The sequence below is a fragment of the Cryptomeria japonica genome, chromosome 5 (assembly GCF_030272615.1).
Source record: "Cryptomeria japonica chromosome 5, Sugi_1.0, whole genome shotgun sequence".
NCBI classification, from domain to species: Eukaryota; Viridiplantae; Streptophyta; class Pinopsida; order Cupressales; family Cupressaceae; genus Cryptomeria; species Cryptomeria japonica.
The window spans coordinates 236,970,916-236,993,501 of NC_081409.1; positions in this window are offsets into that span (position 1 = coordinate 236,970,916).

Below are 22,586 nucleotides of genomic sequence, written 5' to 3' on the forward strand. Positions count from 1 at the left end.
AAGGGATCATAGGATGCCATATGACCCCTCAAAACACCATACAACCCATAAAACACCATATGGCATTGTATGACCCCTTAGGACACTATTTGGTGTCGTTATATGTCCTATGGTGTGCTAAGGGATCATATAGTGTCATATGACCCTTTAGGACACCCTATGACCCCTTAGATGTTGTTAGGGGTCATATTGTGTTCTAAGGGTCATATAGTGTCCTATGACCTCTTATGATGCCATATAGTGTTGTTATGTGTCTTATGGTGTCCTATGACCCTTAGGACACCTTATGACCCCTTATGACACCATATGGTGTCGTTAGGGGTCATATGGTGTCGTTAGGGGTCATATGGTGTCTTTAGGGGTCATATGGTGTCCTAAGGGGTCATATGGTCTCCACCGACCCCTTAGGACACCATTTGACCCCTTAGGACTCCATATGGTGTCATTATGGTCTCTCTCTCTTCCTCTCCCTCCCCCCTTCTCTCTCTCTCTCTCTCTCTCTCTCTCTCTTTCTCTCTCTATCTCTCTCTCTCTCCCCTCCTCTCCCTCTCTCCCTCCTTCCCTCTCTCTCTCTCTTCCTCTCCCCCTCTCTCTCTCCATCCCTCTCCCTCTCTCTCTCCCTCTCTCCCCTTCTCCCTTCCTCCATACCCCTTCTTCTCTCCCTCCCCCCTCTTTCTCTCTCTCTCTCTCTCTCTCTCTTCCTCTCCCTCCCTCCCTCCCTCCCTCCCTCTCCCTCTCTCTCCCTCTCTCTCTCTCTCTCTCTCTCTCTCTCTCTCTCTCTCTCTCTCTCTCTCTCCCTCTCTCCCCTTCTCCCTTTCTTCATACCCCTTCTCCTCTCCCTCTCTCTCTCCCTCTCTCTCCCGCTCTGCCTCCCCTTCCTTCCCTCTCTCTCTCTCTCTCTCTCTCTCTCTCTCTCTCTCTCTCTCTCTCTCTCTCTCTCCTTCTCCCTTCCTCCATACCCCTTCTCCTCTCCCTTCCTCTCCCTCTCTCTCCCTCTCTCCCTCTCCCTCCTTCTCTCTCTCTCTCACTTTCTTCCTCTCCCTCCCCCTACTTCTTCTCTCCCTCTCCCTCCCTCCCTTCCACCCCCCTCCTCTCTCCCTCCCCCTTCTCTCCCTCTCCCTCCTTCCCTCCCTCCCCGCTCTCTCTCTCTCCCTCTCTCCCTCTCCCTCCTTCCCTATCTCTCTCTCTCTCTCTCTTCCTCTCCCTCACCCCTCCTTCTCTCCCTCTCTCCCTTCTACCCCCTCCTCTCTCCCTCCACCTACTCTCTCTCTCTCTCTCTCCCTCCCTCCATTTTCATTCACATTTTTTAAGGCATAGGAGCACGTATGTGGTACTTATTACTTGTAAGCACATACATGGTACTGTGCCTATTAGTTCGCTACCCTTCCATAACATTTTTTAGCCTTAGGAGCATGTACATGCTACTTATTAGTACATAATGGAAAAAACAATACTGTTGGGCTTGCCAACATTTTATGGACTAACAACATGCATTTGGTACCTAGACATATTTTTAGTTGCCCAAGAGCCTCAATGGCCTCAAAAGAAGTTTTTGAGGTCCTTGAAGGCCCCATTGCAACTGTGTCTGCACTTCTATCACTATGCTATACATAGAAGTAAGTGAATTTTTTGTTTTTAAATGATTTCAAATGATTGAATTGTTGTTCTTATTAGTTTTATCAATATTATTGTGATTGTTTAATAGTTTGATTCAAAAAATAAAGATAAGATGCATATTTATGTTTATTTGTTTGTTTATGAACTTTTGTTTACATATATATGTAATATGATTCTATTTAGGACAACCTATATCAACCATGGGAAAGAACAAGCGAGGAACGATGGAACAACGAGAGGCTGAAAAGGAAAGACAAAGGAAACATATGAAGAAATTATGTGACATAAGAACAATTGGAGAAGAAGGTATGTCATCCTCAACATCTCAATTCGATTTACCAAATGAACATAAAGCACCTAATGCAATTAAAGAAGAGACATTTGATTTACCATATGAACTTAATGCAATTGAATAAGATACAACATTGAATAGTGAATTAAATGATGAACATACACCTTCTCTATTTCATGAATTAAATGTACAAAATGCACCGATGTTAACACCTCCTAGAATCATTCATAGGAAACCAAAGTATCTAATTGACATTGATAAGAATATATTGAAGCCAATGCCCAATAAAATGAATGAATGAACTTATAGGAGAATGGTTAAAAGAATATGGCAAAACTATTTTGAAAACTTAAATCAAACCACAAGATGCCAATTAATTGTTCAAATGATTAAAAATTTGAATTTTAGAGAGACAATGAAAATTCTAGGCCTAAGATCATCTGAAAGTAACTATGAAAGAACTATTGTGAGAAATCTATTTGATGTATATCAAGCTATTGGTTCAAAATCAGGTACTAAAGATTCCAATGCTACTCGACGTGTCATTACATCAACCATAATGAGCAAGAAAATTAAAAAAGATCGTTTGATAAGAAAAACAAGTAAGTCATTAAACGTCAGTAGAACAACATTAAGTAAATCATTACAGAGGCAGGAAAAAATAAAGGAACCTAACAATAATTTTCTTTGGGCATTCTCGAGTAGACTACCACGCAAAGACAAGGTTGTTATTGATGCACTAAGAATATTAATTGAAATTTTTTGGCATGACAACACAAGAGTTTCGCCCAACCAAAGAGATGTTGTTAGAAGGTGAATTGGGTATGAAAATCACGAGTCACATGCCAAACACTATTTGGATATGACTCAAACTAAATTTTATGAAAGATTCCTTCAAAAGTTTCCTCAAATAAGAATTTCTCAAAGATTTTTTGAAATGGCAAAACCTTTTTATATTAAGATTAATCATGTACACACCACGTTTTGCTGTAGGATGCATATTGAATTTTCCATGCACTATGATATTTTTCATCATATTTGTTCTACTTTGGACACTAACGATGTTTTGTAGAAATGTAATATACAAGCACCTCCTAAGTCGGTAAGAGAATTTATTTCAAGTGTGCTATGTAATAGACATGATGGTTGCATTTATTATAAGATGCCTTGTTTGGAAGGTTCTTGTGCTATATGTTGTGGTTTGCAACGTTTTACCAAGATGCGTACATTTGGAGAGCACACATGAAATTGGTAGGAAACTAGTTTCTTTTGGAAAATACAAGACAATCACATATGGAGTTAAAGATGGAAAATATTTGAAGAGATGTGAGCTAAGGAAAAATGATATATGTGTAGCTGAATTTATGAAAATGTTTCAAGACAAACTAGTTTATGAGTACATAATGCATACACATAGAGCTCGATGGTTATATGAGAAATTCAAGTTATGTAAGGACACATTTCATCTTGGAACCATTGTCTCTATCATTGATTTTGCTGAAAATTATACACTACAACCTCAAAATGAAGTCCAACCTATGTTTTATCATTCTACACAAGTTTCTATTTCTGTACACATAGCATTCATGCATGCAGATGGTAGCACAAAGGAGGATAGAAAGGTTGTAAGAGAGTATCACTTCTACATAAGTGATGATCATACTCATTCATCAAAGTTTGTGCAAGGATGCTTTAAATTTTTCTATGATAGTTTAAGGGAAAGGAACATACGATACAACTGACACTTAATATGGTCAAATAATTGCACCACACAATTCAAGAATGCAAGGATGTTTTTTTGGTTGACAAGGATGCATATGACAAGCGGTGTACAACATTTTGGGAATTTCACTAAGGCTGGACATGGTAAGGGAGAGCACAATGGTGCAGGAGCATGTGTAAAAAGAGCCCTAGCTAGAGAATAATGTAAGTATGAAGGTGGTGCTGAGTTGATAGAAGCAGAAACAATTGTGCGATGTTGTAAGTCTACGATGGGTCTAGGTAATCCAGGTACGTCAATGGTTCATAGATATTTTTGGTTGATCATTGAATCTAACATTGAAAGTTTTCTAGATTATTGTATAGTTGCAGGATCGAGTGACATGCACTTATTTATGAGTTCAAATTCAAGTTCATCGATAATTTATACGAGACAGATGGTATGTTTTTTCTCTTTATGCATGTATTGTTTGTGGGAAGAATGTGAATCACAAGAGTGGGTTGACAAATGTTCTTGTAGACCGTTGGTTCCCATTGATACATATCAAATTCCCAAAGCACTACAATTGAGCCAAATGGAGACATCAGTTGATTTTGACCATGTATCCGACCTAATGGATTCAGGTGATTTTTTGAATTAATTTTTTTGCAAGTACTCTTTTTGGTTCATTTTATTGTACATCATACTTTATTTTTGGTATTAATTAACACATTATAAAATGCAGGTCATGTGTATGCAGTTGTTGCAGAAGAGAACAATGAAGAAGGAATAGATTACTATTTGTGTCGTTGTATCGAGCCAAAAAGAAAATTGACAACCACAATCATTGATGGAGAGGGTATTGAGTACCCAATAGGGTCTGTTGTCATGATAGGAACATGGCTTAGGAGATACCCTATCAAGAATTCTGATCTTTGGTTATTCAAGGACTTTGAAACACACAAACATATTCTTCATTTCTTTAACCTTGTTGTTGCAACAAATATTCATTTGATGAAGTATCTTGGTAGACCTCATAGCAAGATTTTCTGGAAAAGTTCATGAATCTAACCATGAGGCAATACTTAACACAATACGGGTTATAGTCAATCCTGAAGACTCGCTTAATTGATTCTATGGTTTAGAGTAGAATGATTTTGAGAATTTTGTATAAATCATTGATGAATTATTCTATATTCATTTTTTGTATATATAAATGCCCATGAGCTGATTTTTACATGTTTAGGGGCATAATTTTGTATATTTAAATGGAAATGAGCTAATTTGTACATATGTACATGCCAAATTTTTTATATTAAAATGGCGATGAGCTGAATCGCACATATCATAATGCCAAATTTTGTATAAAATCCCATGAGATGATTTGTAAGATATTTTTTTGTATAATCAAATAGCCAAGAGTTGATTTGACCATATTTAGAGGCAAATTTTTGAATAATATGTGCCAATGTTTTGTGACTATTTTTTGTGTCAATATTTTGTGACTATGTTTTGATTATATGTGATGTGATAAGGTCAATCAGGATCATTCTTGATTCTTTTATAATCATGGAGAATTATTTGAGTCATTATTGGGTCATAGGGGTCATAGATTGAGACTAGATACAATTTGGGCAAAAATTATCATTATTGTCAAAAAATTATCAAAAAAGATGTCAAGCAACTTGTACATTGTGCTAGTAGGGTATGACTCTCAAAATTTTGGTTCTTTAGGATGCACGATAGGGGCATGCATAGCATAAAATATCTTGACTAGACACCCTCGTGACATCGGTTTGTTCACATGACTAATCGAATCAATTCTAGCCAATCCTGCAACTTTGTATTGCATGCAACTAACAGTTTTTGCAGCAGGCAAAAAAATGCTACCAATTGAAAATGGCTTCGAGTCATCAAAAACCAAGATAGGACATTGTAGAGGAGCCTCACTCAACCCCACAATTTCAAACAAATTGATCATATGTGTCTTGGATTGGAAGAAACAGTCTGTCAAATTTTGACACTTTTTTGGACTCAGGGCACTTGAGAGATCGCACTAGTAGGGTATGACTCTCGATGTTATGATGCTTTGGAATGCATGAAAGGGGCATTCCTAGTGTAAACATTCCCACTCAGACATGCTCGTGATGTCGGTTTGTACACATGACGAACCAAATCAATTCTAGCCAATCTTGCAACTTTGCATTGCACGCAACTCACAGTTTTTGCAGGAGGTGAAAAAATGCTACCAATTGAAAATGGCTTTGAATCATCAAAAGTAGAGATAAGCCATTGTAGTGGAGCCTCATGTGACCCCATAGGTTTAAATAGATCGATCATATGTGTCATGTATTGGAAGAAACAGTCCATCAAATTTTGACAATTTTTTGGACTCAGGGCACTTGAGAGATCACATCGGTAGGGTATGACTCTCAATGTTACAACATTTTGGGATGCATGAAAGGGGAATGAATAGCATAAATGTGCCCACCTGGATGCACTCGTGACATCAGTTTGTGCACATGACAAACTAAATCAATTCTAGCCAATCCTGCAACTTTGCATTGCATGCAACTAATGATTTTTGCAGTAGGCAAAAAAATGCTACCAATTAAAAATGGCCTCGACTCATCAAAAACTAAGATAGGCCATTCTGGAGAAGCCACACACAACCCCACAGGTTCAAACAGATCAATCATATGTGTCCTGGATTGGAAGAAACAATCTATCAAAGTTTGATGATTTTTTTGGACTCAGGGCACTTGAAAGATCGCATCGGTAGGGTATGACTCTCAACATTCCGACGCTTTCAGATGCATGATAGGGGCATGCATAGCATAAACCTACCCACCCAGACATGCTCATGATGTTGGTTTGTGCACACGATGAACTGAAACAATTCTATCTAATCGTGCAACTGACAGTTTTTGTAGTAGGTGAAAAAATGCTACCAATTGAAAATGACTTTGATTCATCAAAAACTGAGATAGGCCATTGTAGAGGAGCCTTAGGCGACCACATAGGTTCAAATAGATTGATAATATGTGTCATGGATTGGAAGAAACAGTTTGTTAAAGTTTGACAATATTTTGGACTTAGGACACTTGAGAGATCGCATCGGTAGGGTATGACTCCTGATGTTTCGGCGCTTTGGGATGCATGGTAGGGGCATTTCTATCATAAACCTGCCCACTTAGATGCGCTCATGATGTTTTTTAATGCACATGACGAACCAAATCAATTCTAGTCAATCTTGCAACTTTGCATTGCATGAAACTAAAGGTTTTTGCAGCAAGTAAAAAAATGCTACCAATTGAAAATGGCTCTGAGTATCAAAAAATGAGATAGACCATTGTAGAGGAGCCTCACACAACTCCATAGGTTTAAACAGATTGATCATATATGTCCTGGATTGGAAGAAATAGTTCGTCAAAGTTTGACAATTTTTTGGACTCAGGGCACTTGAGAGATCATGCCAGTAGGGTATGACTCTCGACGTTCTGGCACTTTGGGATGCATGAAAGGGGCATTCCTAGTGTAAAAATGCCCACCCAGATGCACTCATGATGTTGGTTTGTGCACATGACAAACCAAATCAATTCTAGCAAATCCTGCAACTTTGCATTGCATGTAACTGATGTTTTTTTGCAGTAGGCAAAAAATGCTACCAATTGAAAATGGTTTCGAGTTGTCAAAATCCAAGATAGGCCATTATAGAGGAGCTTAATGCAACCTCACAAGTTCAAACAAATAGATCATATGTGTCTTGGATTGGAAGGAATAGTCCGTCAAAGTTTGACAATTTTTTGGACTCAGGGTACTTGAGAGATCGCATCGGTGAGGTATGACTCTCGACGTTCCGACACTTTGGGATGCACTACAAGAGCATGCCTAGCATAAAAATTCCCATCCATACACATATGTGACATTGGTTTGTGCACACGACAGCCAAAATTTGACCATTGTGAGCGTGAGGGTGTTCTCGCACCAAACACATATTATTGTTTATATTCATATTATTGATTTTTGTTGTTTATATTCATATTGTTGATTACATATGCAAATATTCATTTAAATTTATAAAAGGGTAGCCACCAAATACAACGAATACACAATAATGAACTGAATACAAGGAGTTTTATAGGGTTAATTCAACATTTTAGAAATTTTATCAAATCATATTCCACAATTGCAATGTTTTATATCATATATTTTTATTGTTTATATTCTATTGTTGATTACATATGCAAATGATCAATTAAATTTATAAAAGGACAACCACAAAATACAACAAATACAAAATAATGAACTTAGTACACATTTATTGGATCAAATATCATAATTTATATATATCAAAAAAAGACATGTCTGCCAAGTCAATACAAGTATTACAAAAATGTGGCATATGACATGTCCAAATCAATATAAAATAAAAATTTAAGATATATCTACATGTATTGGTCATTCTATGACCAAAACTAACGCTATATGATCCTAAACTTGTGGTGGATCATCAAAATCAAGCCTCTTTGATGTAGTACGCTCTGTAGATGGCTACAAAACCACAATTCAAAAGCCAAGTTAGAATTCTTTTGTAGAAAATAGTTCACAATTAACAACAAACTATGCTTTTAACTATAATTCCTTTTCAATTGAAATGTAGATTACCTCATCGATTGTTCTAGGAGCTAATGTCTTCTCTCTCCTCTCCTTGTCACTCTTAGGAGTTTTCTTGAAGACATACTTAAAAGGATCCACGTTATGGCTGTACTGTGAAGGGGTCTATTGTAGATTAAATGTACAATTAATACAATGTACTAGCATAAATATATCAAAAAAACTTAAAAGCTATAATATAGAGAATAATGACGTACTTGTGCCTAAGATGCTTCTCCAATAGATTGAGGATGGCTCACCATTGATGGAGAAACTATCGCTATTACCTATACAAAAAATGATCAAAGATTAAATACAATTAATATAATGATAGGTATTGTAGGTTAAAAAAAATTAATGTAATATATCAAACAAAGGTGTACCGGATCCTGAGATGCTTCTCTAGTGCACAGAGGAGGGTTCACCATTGATGAAACAACTATGGATATTTCTTGTATGAAAAAATTATAAGATTATAATATATCACAAGTTCACATGTATGTGTGCATATAATCATGAAATCAAGAAAATAAAGTAGAGATACATACCTCCGCCCTCTCTTGATCCACGGGCGAATAAGGCAAATTCAACAAATCCACATAGCTCAATGGTCGATGTACATGTAAAATAGACAAAAAACACTAATCAATCTACAAACCCCAACTAATACTTTATTTCAACATTTTCAAATAATTGTACAACTAAAAATGTGTTCAATTACCTTCTTTCCACGTTTTGGTGTCTTCGAGGAATTCTTTTTCTTAGGATGAGCCCTAGATTCGGAGGGGGTGTCCTATAAAAACAAAATTAACATGAGATATTAGTACAGATAATATATTAAACATAATTTTAAAAATATAAAATGAAATGACTTGCATACTTCATCAAAACAATACATAAAAAGGGTTGTACAAAATATGATACCATATAGCCTTGTAGGCCAAAATCGATCACTGAGAGCGTGATGTCATCAATCTAGGACATTTGGTCCCCTGTCAACACCTACAAACCAAAAATTGGACTAAGCATTAAAGATAGTTAGTATATCTTGTATTTTTTGAATTCATAGTGTACTATTCTATTTTAACATGTTACAAAATTCATACCTCAGACATCGAAGTTGTAGCTGTAGTAACTGGGGGAGGAGTATGGGATACCACTACTGCATCTTGAAATGCATATTATTTGGCTCAATTTAAATCAATTTATAAATAAAATTCATTTATATAATTATAAATTTAAAGTGACATAAATAAAATGCTATGAATTCAAATCAACACACCTGTGCCTGTCGCTAATGGGAAAACACCATGTCCATCAACTCATCTGTCAGCATGAAATCCTTAGTCATGTGGGCCTGACATCTACTCTCACAAATCATGCATAGATGAGATGTGGATCAATCTGCACCAGCTGCATCATCTATCCCCGAGCATATCCCCAAGAAACTGACACACATATGCTGAATGGGCTCTCTGTCGCCATCTGGAGCAACTAATGGCTCATCATCCAGTACAATAGGGTGTGCTAACGACATCCCATGCTGGATCATGGCACTAGTCAATGTTGTGGCCGGTTGAAGAGTTTGTAGCTCCATCGACTCTTTTAGCTCTACTAGGACAACCTGATGCACCTTGGGTTTGGGTGCTAGGGGGTGGCGACTCTCCGTAGGTAATAGTCTACGGGCTCCAGGTCTATCTTGGGTAGAGCCGCCACCTCTACCATGGAACTATCTCATGTCAAAATAGTTTGGCTACACATTGAGCACAAACTCACAATATACTTTTATCAAAAAATACAATGGCACCTCATAATTATTACAAGGTGGATCATCAAAGACCATCCACCACCTCTACCAAAAAAGATTCTTCATCTGCACATTGGTACACCAATGTATGGGAAACCTCTTTGCATTAAGAGATAACAACTAGCTAGTTTTAGGATCAACAAAAAGGGCACATATTTCTTGTTTACTAATATTTTTGTTTTTGACTCCCTTGTATGATAACCCATCAGCATAGAATTGACGACACCTATCCCTAAAGTTTCCCCATTTGGTAATTTGTGTGGAAATAGTTATAGAACCACTAGCTAATGTTTCTAGGATAGTGGCGAGGGATTTATGATGTTCAAGTTTGGATGTTTTCAATTTATCAATCAATCTATTAATTTTAGACGTATTTTTCCCTAACTGATTAATTAATTGCTCTTATGTTTCAGGTGTGCAGTCAAAAGGAGGAATTGGGGGTGTATCTTGTGGGTTTTCAGGAGGTGCATTTTGTTTTTCTTGTTGTGGATTAGAATAATTTAGTTTTTGAAACAAAAAATGAAAAAACCTAATCAAAATTAATGAAATTAAATTCAAAATATAAAACAAATTGAACAAATGGGAAAGAAAGACAAAAATTAACAAAAACTAACCTTGATCCATATTGTCTGGAGGAGAAATGTGGCACCCCATTCATGGTTTGGAGGAGAAATATAGCACCCCATTCATAGTTTAGCAAAGAAAATGAAGAGAAAAGGAAGTAAAAATGCGGTTGTCACAGGAAAATAAGACCCAGTTTCTTTTTTAAAACTTGTTTTGACAGGTACCATGTATGCGGTCTTTTAGGGATAAGTAGTGCGTACATGCTCATTTTCCTATAAGTAGAATGTATGCGCTCATTTTCCTAAAGGTAGCACGTACGCACTACTTTTCCTAAAAGCAGCGCATACATGCTACCTTCTCTAGGCTCAGGAACAACAAACTTGAGTGCATACACAGTCATTTAAATTTTTATAGCCACGTACGTGCTGCTTGTTTTTCCATGGTTTTTTTCGGTTGTGTCCACTTTTTTTACCACCATCTTTGTGCACTTATCCTCAACTCCTCCTACAATGAAGGACCATCAATCACCTTTTCCCCTGTAAAACTTTTGACCACTTCTCCAGCAAGCCAGTCTGTCACTTTATTCCCTTCTCTAAATATATTAGCAATGGAATAGTTAGAGAACTTGCTAAGTTTGTCAAGGATTCCAAGTAACTATTGTTTAATCTTCTAGCTAAGAATGTTGGATTTTAAGATAGAATTAACAAGTAGCTGGGAATCCCCTTTGATATGCACATTAGCTATACCTTTCTCATGACATAAATTCAGACCTCTATCCAGAGCCTTCAACACCGCCTCATTGAGCAGAGAGCAGCGTCATATCGGGCACAATCGAGGACAGAGAGCAGGCCATGTTCTCGGAGGTCAGTGAGCAGCATGGGGGTGAGTGGACCTATGAGACCACCACAGCCAGGACCTGGGACAGGAGGGACATCATCCTTGAGACATGGCAGGGATGAGGAGGACAGAGGGAGCACCCAGTGACAGAGGCACGTACTCCTTAAGACAGAGACAGATGACATTATGTAGTGTGATATTTTGTAGTCAGCCTGCGGGCCATACTTAGGACAGATAGTCCAATTTTGTACTCCGATATTATTTTGATATATGATATGATATGAATCGATATGATGGGATGCAATGTGTTATGACTTATGTTATTTTCCATGTATGGATGGCGTATGCACTGTTTATTGTGGAACATGTATGGATACATTTTGATGTGTTTTTGATGCATTTATAATATGAAAATGGATAAAATGCTTGATATAATGCAAACATACTAACCGATGAATGCAGGATGCAGCTTACGTGTTTTGGAGATCGGAGGACTAGACCGAACTGAATACCCAAACTGATGGAAGAAATGTTAGTAAGAAGAAATGAGATAGAGGACAGTTAGAGGCGAAGAAAAACATGCTTTCACTAATGCACTTTGTAGGTGAGAACCTTTATTTAATTTAGCAAAATGGATGCGTAGCATCATGGCATTGAAGGCCAGAGCTGAAATGCAACCCTTTTTGCAAAAGACAGACACATCGCAGACAAACAACAATCACAACAAAAAAGAAAGGGACCATGAACCATCCCGGTCACTCCAAATCACTTAGTGACATCATCAAGCAACATAGGAACATGATCGAAAAGAAATCAGTAAATGATAAGACTCTCTAATTCCAACAAGTCAAACAAACATCTTGATCTTCATTGTCAAAAGTTGAAAGTGTTGATAGGATGATCATGTTGTTTGGTTTCAGGGAATGCGGTACCCCGTCTAAGACAGGACACAGTCTGGTTTTGAGTATACCACACCCTGTATAAGACCCATGATAGTGGTGACAAGGACAAATGATTTTGAGGTTGATTGATATGACAATTTGAATCAGTTTTGAATGTCTGGTTTGATTGAAAAACTTCATCTGTTAATGTGTGATTTGCAGTAAAGCATAGTGTGTGATTGTGTGTCGTTGGAGGTATGCTCAGCAATCTGTCTTATGCACAAAGGGGACTTTTTTGTGTTCATTTTTTTTTTAGGACTTTATTTGATGTTTAGGGATTTTTTCAGGACTTTTTTCAATTTTTTTATGATTTTGTTCAGGACTTTTTTCTTTTTTTTTGGATTTTTTGTTTTTCAGGACATTATTCAATTTTTTTGAGTTTTTTTTTTTTTTTAAGAACATTTTTCAATTTTTTTGGATTATTTCAGGACATTTTTCAATTTTTTTGGATTATTTCAGGACTTTATTTGATTTTTTTTTTGGATTATTTTAGGACTTTATTTGATTTTTTTTTTTGGTTTATTTCAGGACTTTATTTGATTTTTTTTTATATTATTTCAGGGCATTTTTGAATTTTAATGATTTTGCCCGCAGTGTCTAGCAAGGCAAGGAATATGACAGGTGAATAAATAGGCTTTCTGAAATGTTGGTGGATAGAGGGAAGACCAAGGCCTTTTATCATGGAGACAATACAGATGCAATTTTCAAGGGCTATTGCATGATGGGACAAGAGACTGGATATGACAATGTAAAGCAGGAACATGGCATGAGGGACATGTCAAGAGGTGTTTGAAACCATGTTTAAATTTTGCGTCCTTATGTCAGATCAAGATCAAGGGACAGAAAGAGTGTATGGATAGTGATAAGATATGGATAGGATAAGCAAGACCAAGAATGGATAAGGGACATGGACTGAAGGTCAGGATAGGTTAAGGGACAGTGGTAGAAAGTTTCAATAAGCTAGGGAATATGGATGAAAGGTTATAATAAGCAAATGGATAAATGACCAAAAGCTATGATAGACTGAAAGCTGCAAACAAGATGCATGATGCTCATGAAGATCATCAGCCTTGTCAAGATCAAATGTGGAAAGGGAATCTGGACATTATTCATGTCAAGTTCACCAATTAATGTAGCTAGGAAATGTGGAAATCATCAAAGCAATGTAAACATTAGTCTAGTTCAATCACAAAAACTCAATTGCAATGACAAGAATCCTAATTACACTCAATAAAGACATGAAAACAAGACATCAATTTAAACGCAAACCATTGCAAACTTGAATGTCTCCTTCATGTGGCTTCATTGTCCTTTCTCCTTCAAATAGCTTTGTTTGTGGATCTCACCTACTAGTGCATAAGCATGATGTAAAAGCAAGTAGACAAGATGGTAGCGCAAGAATACTAGAAGCATGATTGATTCGACCAGGGACCTTGATTGAAGAAATTCATCCAATTTATAGACAAATTGGAGAAAAGGCAAAATTAGCATGAATTTGATTCAAATGGAAATTGCAAATCAACATGACAAATTATGACAAATTTGCACTTTCTATGCAAAATTGATTGATTGATAATTTTGACAAAATTATGATAAATTTCTATGTCAAAATTGATTGATTGTCAATTATGACAAATTATGACAAATTTGCTATGTCATTCCCATGAAATTAGGAGAAATATAGGAGAAAATTGAAATTAGGTGAATTAGAAATTAGGAAATTAGAAAATTGAGGAAATTAGGAATTAAGAAATTTAGAAAATGAGGAAATTAGGAATTAAGTGAATTAATAAACAATTTTTCATTTATTAATTAATTCACAAAGAGGGAAGAATTAGTTAGCCAATTAAATAAACATTTAATTGTGATAAGAAGACTTAGGATAAATAAACTATTTAACCTAGAGGGAGAAAGGACAAACAAGGTTAAATGAATAAATCATGAAACCCTAGAAGATGAATTAGAAAATGCAAGAATGACAATTAGGTCTTGAAAAAGGATAATTGATATCGATTCGATTTGATCATGATTCTGACTGACAAAGGACCAATGTTGACAAATGATTTGATTGATAAATGTGCCAATTGACGAGGAACAATGACTAATTGATCCAAATTGACACGATTGAGAAAGATGATGATCGATGTCAAATCAATCACAAAATGACAAAATTGACAAGAGGACAAGGATCGATGACAAAATAGATTGCAAAATGACAAGATTGAAAATGACCACGATCGATGACAAATCGATCACAAGATGACAAGATTGACAACGACAACGATCGATGACAAATCGATCGCATGATGATAAGATTGACAATGACAACGATCAATGACAAATCGATCGCATGATGATAAGATTGAAAACAACAACGATCGATGACAAATCGATCGCAAAATGACAAGATTGAAAAGAGGACAATGATCGATGACAAATCGATTGCAAAATGACAAGATTGATAAGAGGACAAAACCCTAATTAGGATTGATGATGTCCAAAATGATGACAAATGAGCACGCATATTGATGCGACAAGATAAGATCGACCAGAATCATGACAAATATTGTTGTTGACAAGACCAAATTCGAGAGCGAGATAAATGAAGAATGCAGAAGAAGGACTCGATGCTCACAAATGATAAAGACCAAGTGCGTATAGAAGAAATGTTAATGCGACGCAAAAACCCTAAAATAAGGCAATGCACAAATGTTAAAGTGTGATTCCGCAAGCGTTGACCATTTTTAGATGTCTACAAACTTAAAGCTTATTTAACATAAAAGAAATATCACCACATAAGTTAACACCCAATATATCAAGCTCCACATAACACAAAGATTTATACATGGAAACCCAAAACAGAAAAACCACTGTGGGAGTTAATATCCACAAGATTCACTATCTACAGAATAGAAATCTTTAACTGGTTAAGGTCTTACAAACATGCCTGATAAGGAGTAGACCCTATTAGGAGTCACCTGGTTAAGGGATTTACCTCAGCCCTTTTAAAAGCTTTTCCCTATTAGGAGAAACCTCACAAGAGGATTTGGACTCAAGTTTATGAGCTACCATGTTAGGGGATTTACAATTTCAGGTATGTTAGGACCTACCTGGTTAGGGGATTTCACTACTGCAACTATTAGGAAAACAATAGTAAAATGATCTAAATGTAGCACCTTTGTGCTTGATAAGTTCTACTTCAGTTCTGCTCAATACATCAATATAGAGCTTCTCATATTACCACACAATAAAACTCTCAATATTCGCTCACAATCTCATACTCCATCTCATAACTCATCATACTTTTTATAAGCATCAACTTAGTTGGCTAACAACCTTGAAACAATTTCCTAGGTTCAATGAATCTAGTCAATCCTGCACTAGACACTTTACTTATGTCGGCCACTGACATAACAAGCCAAAAATAAAATATAATGTGTTTCTGTTTACCGATCTTAGTGATTTTGTTCTACCGATTAGTTGTTCTTCATGATTGACTGCTCTATACAACACAAATCACTCATCCTATTGAATCCACCGCTCCGGTGTGAAACATAGCTACCTGATACAATCTCTAATACTCTTGGAAAACCGCATCACCTAACTCTTCATTGATCGCTCATGTTGATTGCTTGAATACAATTATGTTCTTGTTTACTGGTTGAATTCCTATTTGTTAGTTCACTGGTAAACTGTCTCCTCTACCGGTTATGCCTTACCAATTGGGCTAAAAGACTTAGATGACTATCAAAACATAGCTGCCATCAATGAAAATATAAAACAAGTCATCAATCAACCTATTACATCAAAACATCATCATCAAGACAATAGACCGCACTGACTATTCATTGGCACAACAAATGGAACCAAAGCAGTTTGTGTGTTTCAATCTTTATTCTCTAGTTCCCTTTATTAAGAAGTCACTAGTTAGTCAGGACCTCAAAGAGATCAATCTGGACCAGTCAACAAGAGTAAACACAATAGAAACACAAATATATGATGGAGGCAATGCAAAACAGATCGTTTTGATTTATGAAAACTGATTACAACCAACCGGGTTATAGAAACTAGCTCATAGGCCTACTAAAACATGCTCAAAGTACAAAATAGGTCACAACTGGGACCTTCAATCTTAAGATCTATCTTCTATGCTTAGTATAGTTACTCGATTGCTTGATTGATACATTCTAATGCACAATTACAATTATATATATGATCCAAGGAGATCCGGATGACCCAAAAAGGTATCAAAACTCAAAGAACAAGACCTAATGCATGTTAAATCAACAAGGTCACCCTCTACCAAGAGATCCCTCTCAAAAATCCATAGGATAAAGTGTAGATCATGGGAAAAGGTCAGACACACACCAGGGAACATAGATCCTAGAGCTTGAGCATGAGGCAGTTAGTGGGTGGAGACTTGAACATATTATCGAAATCCCTGAGGTAGTTGCAAGTACCTACACACCGATTGCCGAAACTGACCAAGTGATGGGACTCACTTTTAAATAAAACTCGAGAGTCTGATGCAGGAGCACTAGTGTAGTTCATACTTTTTGGAGCAGTTAACTATGAAATTGCTTGGAGATTGTGGCATTTCTTCATGTTTGAGAATTTAGCATTGTGGATTTGGATTTATCACCTTGAGTTCATTATCTTTATCATGTTTGAGATTCATGGCATTTGGATTTGATTCTAGTGAGATATCGATTCTGGTATTGGTCTGATGTTGAGAGAAGTTGAATTGGGTTGCAGTTGATTCTTGTGACTTGCAGATCATTGATTTATGTTTCTTGATCCTTTTCCAATGTTCCTGCAGGACCACATGATGTTTTATACATTTTGGAGATGTTCTTAGCGATTTGAGCTGACATGTTATTATTTACATGTTTCATGAACCGGTTGGTCTTAGGCCGACTTGATCAATTTATTATTGTTTACAGATGGTATAAAGGGAAAGTTTAGTGATTCATTTCAGGACAGAAGACAAAAGAGAGAGGATAGAGGTTAGAGATCAAGAGAAGATGTAGATATGGGTTGTATTCTGGTCCGGTAGGACTGATGCCGATAGGGCTGAGGTCTGAATCAGTGCAGAAAAGTGGAAGTTGTCACTGGTTGATGATTTATTGAGAGGAGGATCTGTGAATCATAGATCTAAGTTGTAAGCATTATTTGTAATCTTGGGCTGCGGTCCAACATGTGGCATATGTACTTTATTACACTGTTATAAAAATTGTTTATACTATTTATCAGTTGTGTATTCTATGATGTTACTGGTTGTTCTTTCTGCTTTATCTTTGTTGATGTTACTGATTATCGCTATATCTTGCATGGTGTTTGTGTTTAGGATGAAAGATCGGGATGTCCTTCATTGGATCTCTCTACCTTGACTACATCACTCTAAATATCAATATTCTAAAAAGGTTAATTGGAGAAGTTGTTTGTGCTAGTAATATTAGTCTAATTATTGAATATGTGATAAAATATCTTATTATTTTAGCATTTACTCTTTCCATGTAGAAATAACATAAGTGTAACAAAAATATATTGCACAAAAGTATCTCGCAGTGACATTTAATATTACAATTCCTCTAATATTTCATTTGAACAAATATATAGGTCACATGTACATATATCCAAATAAGCTTGATATTACAATTTAATTTATTTGATTTATATTCAATTCAATGAACCATCTAGATCCACTCTACTCTTTATTGTGTCAAGAATTGCCTCATGGTCAGACTCACGAACCTTCCATAGGTTCTAATTAAGTGGTCTATCCCCATATTTAGTCAAGTGAACATTTGATGCCACCACAAGGTTTGAATAATGAAGAATATTTCTATGTGTCTCAAAGTCCATAAATAACGACAAGTTAGATTTCTTCAATTTGTACCTCCTAAGCCATGTACCACTAACAACGACTGATCCTATAGGGTATTCAATGTTTTCACCATCTACCATAGGGCCATCCAATTTATTTTTTGCCTCCACACAATGACATAGATAATAATTTGTTCCTTCTTCATTGTCTTCAGCTACAATAAATGCATAAACATGCCCTACAATCATATTTGCATTTATGTACATGAATAGAGTGAACAATAGATATAAAATGAATTTTATTAAATATGTATGTAGATAATTTACCTGGTTGGACTAGATCTGAGACATGGTCAAAGTCAACTGATGCTTCCATCTGTGTGAGTTGCAATGTTGTTGGGAGTTGATATGTCTCAAGTGGGCTCAGAGTTCTAGTACACCATTCATCAACCCACTCCTTTGACTTGCATTTGTTCCATGATTCATTTGCACAAGACGAACAAAAGCACACCATATGTCACTGTATGCGGGAAAAGCAGGTTGATAGAACTCAATATGTGAAAAATGGAGCTCTATGGAGCCTTTCTCACACACTCACAGGACTTCTTGGTGCAAGCTATGGAGTAATGAAGTATCACTCAGCTTCCCAAGGTTGGTCCCATGGTTCTCTATCTTACACGGTCCCTCAAACCAATGTTTTTGCTCTCAGATCACTGAGCAAAATGGTTTAGGGATGGAAAATGCAAGAACAAGGGATGCTTTTTGTTGATTTAATATGAGATGCATCCTAAGCTATGCATGATTCTAGAAATGCAATAAACTAACTATAAGATGAGAAGGTTAGTAAACAAACTATCCTAGCATACTATATTAGTTAATGATTTAAGCTAATGATAATAGAAATACTCTAAAATGCATATTAGATTAATTTCTATTTTAAAGAGAGGCTAAATGAAAGCTTGAATGTATTTGAGCATAAGTATGATACTACAAACTTGGATTCAAAATGGAGGGATGAGAGCTCTATTTATAGCAAAAATAGGGCAATGGATGGTCAAGATTGAAAGAGTTAATCAAGGGTTGAGTTTGAAAGTTGGGAATCCATGTTTGCAATTTGCACCAATGAAATGGTGACAAATGTCAACCTAGGGTTGGGTGAGAAAAGGGGTTGGAGACATTAAATGCATGAGAAGACCTCATGGTTATCTAGAGGGTAAGGGTCAAGCTTAAGTTAAGATTACCCATTGGATTAAGAGTTAATCCAAGGATAAACTCTTGTGCAAATGATTAAGGAATAACCATGGTCAAAGCAATGAATGCTTGAAGAGACACTTGGGTTGGATGAAGGTTAAGTTAGGTAAAAAGTCTCTAACCATGTAAGAGGGTTGAATTAACCATTAATGGTTTGGGAGACTTTGGAAAATTAAGTGGTTGAAGACTTGAAGCCTTTAATGGTTATCAAAGACTTTAAGGGTTTGAGAAGTGACTTCCCCTTGCTTAGGGATGTGACAAAGTTTAGAAGATGGGTTAGGTTAAATTAGAAGTGATTAGAAGGGTCTAGAAGAAATTAGGAAGGGGTTTAGGAAGCAAGTGGGAGATGTAGGAGAATGGAAGTGGATGGAGGGATAATAGGATTTAATTGAAATAAAGTTAATTTAATTCAATTTGGTTGTAATTTGGGGAAATTAAATAAATTAGATTTATTCAATTTAGGATAACTACTTAATTAAATTTGAATTTAATTAAAAGTGGATAGAAGGGATTTTAATTGAATAAAATGATTTATTCATTAAATGGGTATAGTGAATTTAATTAAGTAATTTACTTAATTAAATAGAAGAATGCGGGTAATTTAATTAAATTGGATTTAATTAAATAGAGAAATGAACATAAAATATTCATTTAGGAATATGGTCATTTTTATACTTCTACATTTTGCTCTTATGCATTCTACTCAACCAATAAAACATTCGAGAGTTTTTGAACTATGAGGCATAATTATCTGACCATATGATATGCTGGCGAAATGAAATACCCCTAATACCCAAATTGCGATAGAATATATCAAATAAACCTTACACAAACTCTGTAGAATGTGAGTGATCATCACTGATATAGAAGTGATACTCACTCAAGATCTTCCTATTTTCATCTGTGCTATCAACAACATGTATGAATGCTATATGCACAAATATGGAAACATGTGTGGAGTTGTAATTCTAGGATTGAACCTCATCCTGTGGCTTTAGTGTGTATTTCTTTGTGAAGTCAACAACTAAAATGATGGTATCAAGTGGAAAGGTGTCCTTGCATAGCTTGAATTGTAAGTCTAATCATCGAGCTCTATGGATATGCTTTGCATACTCATACAATGTTTTCTCACAAAAAATACCCATAAACTGATACACAGGAATCTTTTCAGTGACAAAATCACACATTTTTTCTTCTTTTCCATCTTTTACACTGTATGTCACTATCTTATATTTTCCTAAATCCACTAGTTCATTCTCAATAACATGTGTACTATCCATATGTTCACACATTGGCAAATTTTGCAAGTCACTACAATGAACACATGTGCCATCCAAGCATACTTTATTGTAAAAAATTTAACCATAAAGTCTTTCACATAAGATGGTAGATATGAGGCCCCTTGAAGATCTAGGTGGATCCTTTATGCTACATTCCTGCAAAATATTATTAGTATGCAAATCTATACATATATGTCGATAAACATCATAATGATTAGAAAATTCAATATGTACTTTACAACAACAAGTAGTGCATGTGCGATTTATTTTTACATAAAAGGGTTTTTCCATTTCAAAAAATCTTTGACTAATTTTAATTTGAGGATACATTTCTAAAAATTTGGCAAAAAAATGTGTTTGAGTCATATCCAAAAAATGCTTCGGATGTGGATTGTGGATTTCACTACGTATTATCCTCCTTACAACATCTCTTTGATTACGAGAGACCCTTGTGTTAGTATTCTAAAATTATTCAATCAAGGATCTCAAGGCTTCAAGAATTGCTTTATCCTTTTGTGGTAGTCTACTAGAGAATGCCCATAATTATTTGTCATTTGGATCTTCAACTCTTTCATGCCTTCCCATGATTCTCATTAGGTATTTTATACTTGTTTTCATTGCTTTACTTGTCTTTCTATTGAGTCAATATTTCTTGGTTTGAGTGCTTACTAATGTTGATGTGAGGACACGTCATGTGATATTGCTATCTTTTGTGCATGATGTAGAACCCACACTCTCATATGCACTGATTAGATTCTTCATAATTGATTTCTCACTTGAATCATTCGATGCTCTTAGACCAAGATTTTTGATGATGGTCCTAAATTTTATATTTCTCATCATTTCAACACATACTTGACATCTTCTGGTCTCATTTAACTTCTCAAAATAAAATATCCATATTTGGTTAGCATATCTTTGACAAGTACACCTTGAAATCTTATGAACCATTGGTTGCAAAATATTAGTATCAATATCAATCAAATACTTAGGCTTTCTGTGCAAAATTCTAGGAGGTGTTCTCAAAGTTTGAGTTGCCTCAATATTAGGAATGTTAACAACATTAGGATAGATGGCATACCTTCAACCATAGATGAAAATGATAGTTTACCTTGAAAATGAGATGTAGAAGATGGTGTAACTCCAACATTTGAAGTTGTGTGTGATGTACTTGCAACGTGAGATGTAGAAGATGGTGTAACTCCAACATTTGAGGACAATGGTGATGTACTTGCAATGTGAGATGTTGTAGATGGTGTGCCTTCAACTTGACTCCCAGTAGATAAAGTGCCCCCAGCTTCACAATTTAATTGTCTCATAGCACAAAGATTTTGCATATTTGTCCTTTGTGATGACAATTCAATATCTCTCTTCTCTTGCATGGATATTTCATGTTCCTCTTATTCTCCTATAGTGTTCAATTTACTTCCTTCATGAAGGAGCCTCATTCTTTCTCTTTTCTTTGCATTATTGGCTTCATTCTCATCATGTGTTAGAATTTTCTCTCGTTTCCTTGGCATGATGATGAATTATACATGTGTGGGCACAAGATGTAGAGAAGTTCATAACTTTTGTTACAAAAAGCATATACTCTAAAATTATAAATTACCAAAATCATAACTTATGTTATGTAAATCATATACTCTAAATTATGAAAATATTACTATGAATGCACTCATTATATTATTCTAGATCATTGATCTGCAGTAAAATAGTATATTATGAAATTTAAACAAATTAAAGTACGTAATGAAAATATTATTGAATGTAACTTTCTTTGCTATCTTAATATGATTGCACTCATTTTATTATACTT